The sequence below is a fragment of the Nicotiana tabacum genome, chromosome 10, assembly GCF_000715075.1.
Source record: "Nicotiana tabacum cultivar K326 chromosome 10, ASM71507v2, whole genome shotgun sequence".
In the NCBI taxonomy this organism is placed as follows: domain Eukaryota; kingdom Viridiplantae; phylum Streptophyta; class Magnoliopsida; order Solanales; family Solanaceae; genus Nicotiana; species Nicotiana tabacum.
In genome coordinates this window covers 157,133,712-157,143,495 of record NC_134089.1, presented here as the reverse complement: position 1 = coordinate 157,143,495, position 9,784 = coordinate 157,133,712, and positions in this window count along the sequence as shown.

The following is a 9,784-nucleotide window of genomic DNA, read 5'->3' as shown; positions in this document are numbered from 1 at the left end:
AGCCTTTCCAACAACTCAAACCGATGCCCAACGCTCCCAAAACTAGTCAATAAATGAACAATTCCATAAATATATACTCTAATACTCATGATAATTCAATTTACAACAATTTCCAACTCCGCTCGAAAAGTGGATAAAAATCACCCGGGGGCCCACATGCCCGGATTTCAAAAAATTTCGAAGATAAACTTTACCTGTAACACTACGAACTCAAATATATAATTTATTCCCAATTCCATGTCCAATTTAGTGGTCAAAATCCAAAAATAAAATTTCTAGATTTTTCTTCAAAATCCCAAATTTCAAAAGATATTCCATGCCTAAATCCATATATAAACCTTGTACTTAACTCACAACTAGTAGAAATCACTTACCTCATGCTTGATGATGAAATTCCCTCTTCAAAAACTCCAAAAATTGCCCAAGCCGTGTGAAAAATGGATGAAATGAACCCAAACCCCGCTTTTAAAATATTCTGTCCACTCCAGGTCTGCCCTTCTTCAAGTTCGCGATCAAAGCCTTGCATTCGCGATGGTTCCAAACTCCACTGCTTCGCATTCAAGGTTGGAGCTCCACGTTCGCGAAGGCTAAATGGGTCCAAGCCCAGCTTCCCCCTTTCCTTCTAAGCATTCGCGATTGACCCTTCGTGTTCGCGTAGGTTCCTCAGGCATTCCCTCCGCGTTCACAACCTCTACCTCGCATTAGCGAAGGCCAAAACCTAGCAGCCGCAAAATTCCTCTTTGCGAACGCGGGACTCTCTTCATGTTCGTGAAGAAGGAAACTAGATACCAGCAACAGTAGTTCCAAAATAGCTCAAATTGATCCGAAACCACCCCGAACACACCCGTGGCACCTGGGACCCCGTCAAAATCACACAAACCAGTCTCATAACATAACAAGGACCTTCTTGAGGCCTCAAATAACATTAAACAATACAAAAATCATGAATCGCACCCCAATTCAAGCTTAATGTACTTTAGGACTTCAAACTTCTACATTCGATGCCAAAACCTATCAAATCACGTCCGATTGACCTCAAATTTTGCACACAAGTCACATTCGACACTATGGACTTGCTCCAACTTCTGGAATCAGAATCCGACCCAGATATCAAAAAGTCCAATCTCGGTCAAACTTCCCAAAAACTTCAAGTTTTTAACTTTTGCCAAAAGACTCCGAAATGACCTACGGACCTCCAAATCCATATCCGGACGTGCTCCCAAGACCATAATCACCGTACGGAGCTATTCCCAGACTCGGAATCCCAAACGGATATCGATAACATTGAAATGCACTTCAACCCAAATTTATGAAATTCTTCCAAAATGCCAACTTCCACATTAGGCACCAAAACACTCCCTGGTCATCCAAAACCCGATCCGGACATACGCCCAAGTCCAATATTATCATACGAACATGTTGGAACCTTCAAATCTGGATTCCGAGGTTGTTTACTAATAATTAAACCTTAGTCAGATTCTTCCAACTTAAAGCTTTCGAAATGAGAATTTTCTTTCCACAACTCTGAACTTCCCAAAATTCAATTCCGACCACACGCACAAGTCATAATACCTGAAGTGATGCTACTAATGGCCTCAAACCACTAAACAACATGTTGGAGTTCAAAATGACCGGCCGGGTCATTACATTCTCTCCCACTTAAACATATGTTCATCCTCGAATGTGCTAAGAACTGCCTGGAGCTATCCGAAATTACTGTTTAACACCTCGTCCACCTACTCGTGCTACCAAAACCTAGTTGAGCACATCAGCTTGAGCAAATCTGAAGATTCTCCCTTTTATTTAGTCAAATTAGCCTTAGAGCCCAATTTTAACATCTGAAATTCTCTTCTAGGCCTGTTTTCCAACATACGAACACTGTATCAATCACTACACGATGCACCAATACATGATTGCATACCTTTGCTGAATCCACACCATGTACCGCATAGTTCGCATGACCATAATAATATCCTCTAATAACAATAGCCGAAATCCCACGAATCCGATTCTCACAACATACCTCATGACACATATAAGTCCTATTCCAACTCTTGTAATGATGTCACGATAGAAGAGATGCGTAGAAATTCATACCAGCTTCAAAGTCAACAAATCATTAAGGTTCTCCTCTCGACAAGAACCATTACCTCATTATGAATCAAATAACGGTATTTGCTCTTTAATACGTGTCATATAAATCTGATTGCACTGATCCCATGTCCAATAATCTTGTATCACCTAGTACAAGCTTCTCGGGCAATAAGCCACCTTAGACATTGCCAAAGGTCTCATGTGATGCCACAATGTGCCAACGGGATAGAAACTCGATTGTGATACCAAAGAAAAATGAACTCTGGAAAGAACTACTCAACCCACGTAACTAATTAAGTAACCGAAAAGTTGTTATGAACCTTCCTCAGAAAATGAGAAAAAAAGCACACAAGAATAGATATGGGAAACTGTACTCAACATCACACTATTGCGGCGTGCAACCCGATCCAAACAACATGCCTGTGGCGGTGTGCCACCCGATCCACACATGACAATAAATAGGGCAGTACCCATCAAGCCAAAACGCTTATACCTATGAAATACCCGAAGGTCAACCACAAGCACGTGAAGTGCATAATACAAATCTTGGGGGGACGGATAACGCAATATGCTAAGAGAGCCACCCTGCTCTCTCAACACCACACATTTCATGGGATCTCAATACGAGTGTGAATAATCAAATCGCCTCACCACCCACATGCCTCAATATAGATTATGCGGAATAGCTGACGATAGAAATAATGTCCAAGGCCCGAAGACTCCTCCGCAAACAATGTTATGCTAAAATGAACATTTCATGCCTGATATAGAGCCCACATTCATATTTATATCCACCCACGGATCTCAAACCGATTCTGATCGTACCAAATTGGTCAATAACCTTTCAAGGGTCCATAGTAACACTTTTTCCCATGACACACAAGAACAGTCATCAACTTTAGAATAGACTTTCACAGTCCACAACCAAATGAACCAAGCGCCCTTCAGGCATAATTTCTCAAATTAGCAACAATACCACAATCTCCATACTTGGTTTCAATCTTTAATCAATTAAGTGACTACAGGTCACACTTATACAATCTTCCCGTAGAATACACTCTCACGACCTTCTGCACCAGGTAACAAGTCTGCATATCCATACTGTCTGCCATACTAATGTTGTAAAGCAATCAAGAATCCGCAATCAGTACGCAAAGCCTCTTACACAGAACACCAATCTCAGGTGACTCTAAAGACAATGCCAGCTTACTCTAACCATCTAAGTCCTTTTCTGCTCGTCCGAGCTTGTGGCATTCTTGTCAACATCGAACCGCAACCTTGATCCTCAACTTCCAATTCCCAGGCTACTCATTGCACCTAATCATGCCAATACGCAAGAGTACAAGAATTTTATCATAACTCCTGATCCACTAGTAGAATAAACACTCCATGATATAGAAACCTTTTGCTTAACTCATTTCAGGAGAACCATTGCAACACGCGACTAAGTTCCCATAACCATAGAAAATACAATCCTCAAGTAGTGGTCTAAACCACCATTACTCTTCCGGGATCCATCTACAAATAACAAGCCATAATACTCTAATGCCTCCAAATAAATCAAATTACATAACCGTCAAGCGTCGCACATACCGCCAGAAATCACCTGCATGACTTAGCACGCTGAAGGAACTGATCATTTCCATCATTAAGCTGATTCGACCATTGTTAACCGATCCAGCTTCCTCTAATTTAATCTAGACTTGCCTTAGGAATAATAATACCCCATTCAATATAACGAACTCAGATTCGCACTCATCCCGAGTGACTTTATTTCACGAGACCACACTATCTCAAAACCCACGAACCATCTCATACACTTCTTGTGGCGCAGATTCGCATCTTCAACTGGTACACCCATTCTGATAATTCATCTATGAACCTGAAGTCATTTTATCCCATTCCTCCCATGATACACTGCAGACTGAAGATAACACAGAACACTCCAAACCCCTTTTCATAATCCACTGCAAAAGCTCGATAGTCAACCATACTACGGACTTGAAATCCTTAGGCACTGCACTTTAACTTTTGAATTCACTAGGACCGTTGTTGAGAGTCACCCACTATGACTTGGTCCCGAATATAATCAACTCCAAGGTTCTGCTAGCACATGAACACCCTCTCAAAGAAGCACACGGCTGAATCACCTTCCTTGTAAATCACTTATACACGAAGCATAAATCCTGATTCTTCCCAAAGCCTGAACATGAATTGATAACGCCAATTATAGCACACATATCTCAAATCATTTTCTCAAATTACCACTGATGTTCTCTTTCCTTAGTCATATTAACCCACCAATATGCCGATAACCAGAAACCTCACAAGTAGATAGCCATGCAATCCAATCGTAGGCGGTGGGGATCTCCCACTTAGCTTGAAGCTACCATTGCATAAATCTGGAACCCACCAAGATTCCTTATCCCCCATTGACATGATCTTGCACAACCAACCTGCCAAATTCCTCGAAATCCTTCTGTTAACATTTCATGAACACTCTTAATCAATAGCCACATTTATATATTTGACCTCTTACCGGATAGCTAATAGAATTTTTTCTAGATGCTTCGTCAATACCACACGACCGCTAACCTGCTCACAGGATATAACCCACCTGTGGAAATTATATGCCAACATCTTCCAACATCTCTACACTGGGTACAATTACTACGAAATCAGTAACCCATCTTGAGCCCGTGCTTATTCACCAGCTATACAAGTCCGTTCATACCCCGTTGACCTCCTAAAAAGTGCGATAATACATTCCAACCCGAAGTCATGTTGCATTCCTCTTCATATCAAGCAAACTCATTTCTGTCGTATCCAACCTTCCTCCGTATAGCAGCCAATATTCCAAATTAAGCCCGTATACCTAGTCACTGTCTACCATAAATGCCAAATCACTCTAAACTTTCCTCAAGGCGTGCAGCTATCCTACCATAGAACCCATATGCTACTCAACCACTCTCCCAATTTGGTCAAATCCTCTCCTTAGGCAACTACTTGACTTATGTTTCTCACACTTGGCCTTCTAGAAATTTAGCCACCACAAGACATCTCCCACATGTCCTTCCTATCCTTCGTTGCCCAGTTGTTGCCTTAAATCAAAAGCTATCTCTATAGCACTTGAACCAATAGATTGCTACCAACTTTAAACCTTTTTGGAGATCATCTTTCTCGAGCTATCAACACTAGGAAAGTCAATTCGATCCTGAATAACTGCACACCACGATCTCTGACAGTTGTTTCCTAAAAAGCGAATTGAAGAAGACCATAACACTAGCGAACTTAACACATTCAACAAGGATGACGACACCACATCACAGATGACAATTCCACTACGCTCGAAATACCAAGACTCATTACTCCATCAACCCAACTTGAACATTCATAGTGCGGTTGCCTTTCCTCCGCTGGAAATAAAACCCTGAACCTCTGAATCATGTACGGAATAAAACCTCCTTTCAAGTCATTCAGTGCCCCAACACATAGACAACCATCCTACCATCACATCAATATTGTGCTATTACAACTGGTGAACATCATAGCAATCTATGAATAGCCTCAAAACCATCAGAAATACCGCTACTGAGCTGAAATGATAGAACATCATTCTGCAAGGCGACGACATTAACCCAATCAAATAAGCAGGGAGAAATATCATGCACCAAATTTATAGTACAATTACAATTCCTCAATTCCCAATTTATAACAAGTGCTTCACGTCTCATAAGATTGAATAGGAAGGAAATGAAGGCACACGCCTCAAAGGAATCAAATCGCACGATGAGGAATCAAGAACGGAAGTTCTCTTATCAGCCCTGTAGCCTCTCGAAGATACGTATAGATGTCTCTGTACTGATTTCCAAGACTCTACTAGACTTGCTCATGACTCGTGAGACCTGAATGAACCTAGTACTCTGATACCATGTTGTCACAACCCAATATCCATTAAAGGTCATGATGGCACCTAACACCGCTGTCAGGCAAGCCAACAATAATTGATTAACTTGATTACTCATTTTAGTATTTTAAAATCATAATTTTCTTCAATAAATAGTAACAGATAGAATTTATAGAGTAATTTATAATATTTTCCCAAATCCACAACTGAACAACTCATAAGTGCTCCCAAAACCCAGTGTCACAAATGCATGAGCATAAACTAGGAAGATAAAATAAAATACACCATTTGTCCGGAATACAAATTAGACAGGAAAAATGTAAACAACTCTGAAGGAGACTCTGAATGTTGTGGACTCGTATCATAGGATGCAGCTCACCTACATCCTCGCAATAACTGCGCCTCCACACCCACAAGGCCACTAGACATATATGTGCATTCACAAAAATGTGTAGCAAGTGTAGTATGAGTACGTAAATTAATGCGTACCGAGTAAGTATCCCGTCTAACCTCGAAGAAGTAGTGATGAGGGGTCGACTCTGACACTTACTATGGGCTGACAATAATATACCGATATTATAATTAAGCATGCATTACATAATATGGCTGAAAATTCAATAACCGGAAATAATCAACAATTCTTTTACTAATGTGAATTCCCAAATTCATTTTTTTCATCATTAATAACTTATATCTCAAGCCAATAAAGCAATGTCAATTATTATTATTAGTTCTAAAGAGTTATCATGTGCAAGTCATGTCGAGGTCGTATGACCCGATCCATCATATAAGTACAAGTTGTGCACTGCCAAGGGTTGAACGACACGAACTATAGATGCATCTATTTAACCTCCCGAGGCGATCAGCCCGCTCCCATGAGAGTAGTGGAAATTTACCCCGCTGGCGGAATATATTTGCGACGTGGTTGAACATAGATTTTTTCAAAATTTTATAATATTCCTTAATTCTTTCAAAAATACGAAATTCAAATGAAAGGTTTTAAAATCTCAAATTCCTCAATTTTGACTCTTTTCAAGGAACTTTAATAAGTATACTCAATATCAACTCCTTTCAAGGCAAATAATAAGCATAATCAAAATAACAATATCAACAAGGCATTGTGTAAACCTAAAACTACCCGGACATAGGCATAACTAGTAGCTAAGTACGGACTCTCGTCACCTCGTACGTACGTAGCCCCCACAAATAAGAGCACACATGAATTCAATTCACCTATTGGGTTAATTCCATCTTACAAGGTTAGAAAAGAGACTTACCTCACCTCGGAGTTCCATAACCAACTCCCGAGCCTTTCCAACAACTCAAACCGATGGCCAACGCTCCCAAAACTAGTCAATAAATGAGCAATTCCATAAATATATACTCTAATACTCATTATAATCCAATTTACAATAATTTCCAACTCCGCTCGAAAAGTCGATAAAAATCACCCTCGAGCCCACGTGCCCGAATTTCGAAAATTTTCAAAGATAAACATTACCCATAAAACCACGAACTCAAATATATAATTTATTCCTAATTCCATATCCAATTTCGTGGTCAAAATCAAAAAATATAAATTTCTAGGTTTTCTTCAAAATCCAAATTTTTACAAATTTTTCATGCCTAAATCTATATATAAACCCTGTATTTAACTCACAACTAGTAAAAATCACTTACCTCATGCTTGATGATGAAATCTCCTCTTCAAAAGCTCAAATAATCGCCCAAGCCGTGTGAAAAATGGGTTAAATGTACCCAAACCCCGCTTTTAAAACATTCTGCCACGCCCAGGTCCGCCCTTCTTCGCGTTTGCCTTCGCGAAGGCTCTAGACTCTACTGCTTTGCGTTCGCGGTTGGAGCTTCATGTTCGTGAAGGCTAAAAGGCTCAAGGCCCAGCTTTCCCCCTTTCCTTCTACGCGTTCGCGATTGACCCTTCGCGTTCGCATAGGTTCCTCTGGCAATCCCTCCGCATTCGCGACCTTTACACCGCATTCGCCAAGGCCAACATTCAGCATCCTCAAAATTCCTCTTCGCGAACGCGGGACTCTCTTCGTGTTCACGAAGAATTAAACCAGATACCAACAACAACAGTTCCAAAATAGCTCAAACTGATCCAAAACCACCCCGAAACACACCCGAGGCTGCCGGGACCCTGTCCAAATCACACAGGCCAGTCCTATAACATAACACGGACTTACTCAAGGCCTCAAATCACATCAAACAACACCAAAATCATGAATCGCACCCCAATTCAAGCTTAATGAACTTTAGGACTTCAAACTTCTACATTCGATGCCAAAACCTAACAAATCACGTCCGATTGACCTCAAATTTTGCACACAAGTCACATTCAACACTACAGACCTACTCCAACTTCCAAAATTGGAACCCGACCCCGATATCAGAAAGACCACTCCCGATCAAACTTCTCAAAACTTTCAAGTTTCTAACTTTTGCCAAAAAGCCCGAAATTACCTACGGACCTCTGAATCCACATCCGAACGCGCCCCCAAGACTAGAATCATCATATGGAGTGTGAGTACGTTATTTTTGCCCTATATGAATTACTCTCATAGATTCAAGAAAATAAATTTTTCCCATTGTTTGCAATTTCGTGGATTTTTGTAGCATTTCTCGTTAATTGCTCGCATTTGTCTGTGCATGTTTAATTTTTATTTGACTCATGAAAAAAATACATTGCATTTGCATTTAGAACTTAATTTTACATTTTTCTTGATTAATTAGTAAATTAATTTTTTTTACAAAAATAGAAAAATTACATAAAAAATGACTCATTTTGCATTTTTAAACTTTTTTTAGTTAATTAGTTGTTTGTAAATGTTATTTAGTAATTAACCTAATTAGTTGTGATAAGTTGTAGTAGGATTTAATATAGGTTTTAATTTCTAATTTTGGAAAAAGAAAAGAATTTGGAAAAGAAAAGGGAAAAGAAGAGAAATTGAATGAGAAGCTTGGTTTTGGGCCATTTTGGCTTAAAATTCCATAGGCCCAAACGTTCTTTCCCTGAAACCCACCCAATTTCTGGCCCAGACCCGCCTTCACCCGGTCCAACCCCGTCTAGAGACCAAACGACCCCGTTCTATGTTACTTAGTCTGAGCCGTTGGATCTCCTCTAAATCAACGGTTGGGAATTGAGGTTCCCTTTAATATAAAACTGTCCGAATTCCTTCACCCTCTGTCTCATCTCTCTCAAATCCCACTCGTCTCTAAAGAACCCTAGAGACGCCGCCCCAGTTTCCACCGCCTCGAGCCCGGCGCTGCTGCCTCCAAACCACCCCAAAATAACACCCTACAACCCCCATGACCCCCTCATACTAAATCCGCAACCTTTTTCCTTCGAATCTATCCCAGACTTTTCGAATCTTGAAGTAAAGGCATGAACCCTAAATCCCAAAAATCAGATTGGTGTGGTTTCTAAAGATTTGAGGTTGAAATTGACTCTAATCGTGTGTTTTCAGTCGAGAACACACGATTAAAGTCTATCTCGGCCAAAAATCAGGGATTCTTTGAAGATTAGTTCAAAACTTGTGCTCGCCTGGTTTAATAGGTAAGTCCAATGTTCTCCCATTTTATTTCTTCTCTTATCTTCTTCTATTTTTCTTCTCTTTATTCTGTGCTTTCAAAATTATCTCTGCATGTGGTTCTTTTAATTTAGGATTAATATTAGTTGTTAGCTTCTTTAGTCTTGTTTGAATTTGTTAGTTAGTTTGTTTGTTTCCTTTAGTTTTGGGCCGATTGAGAGTATTTGGCTTTAAGGTC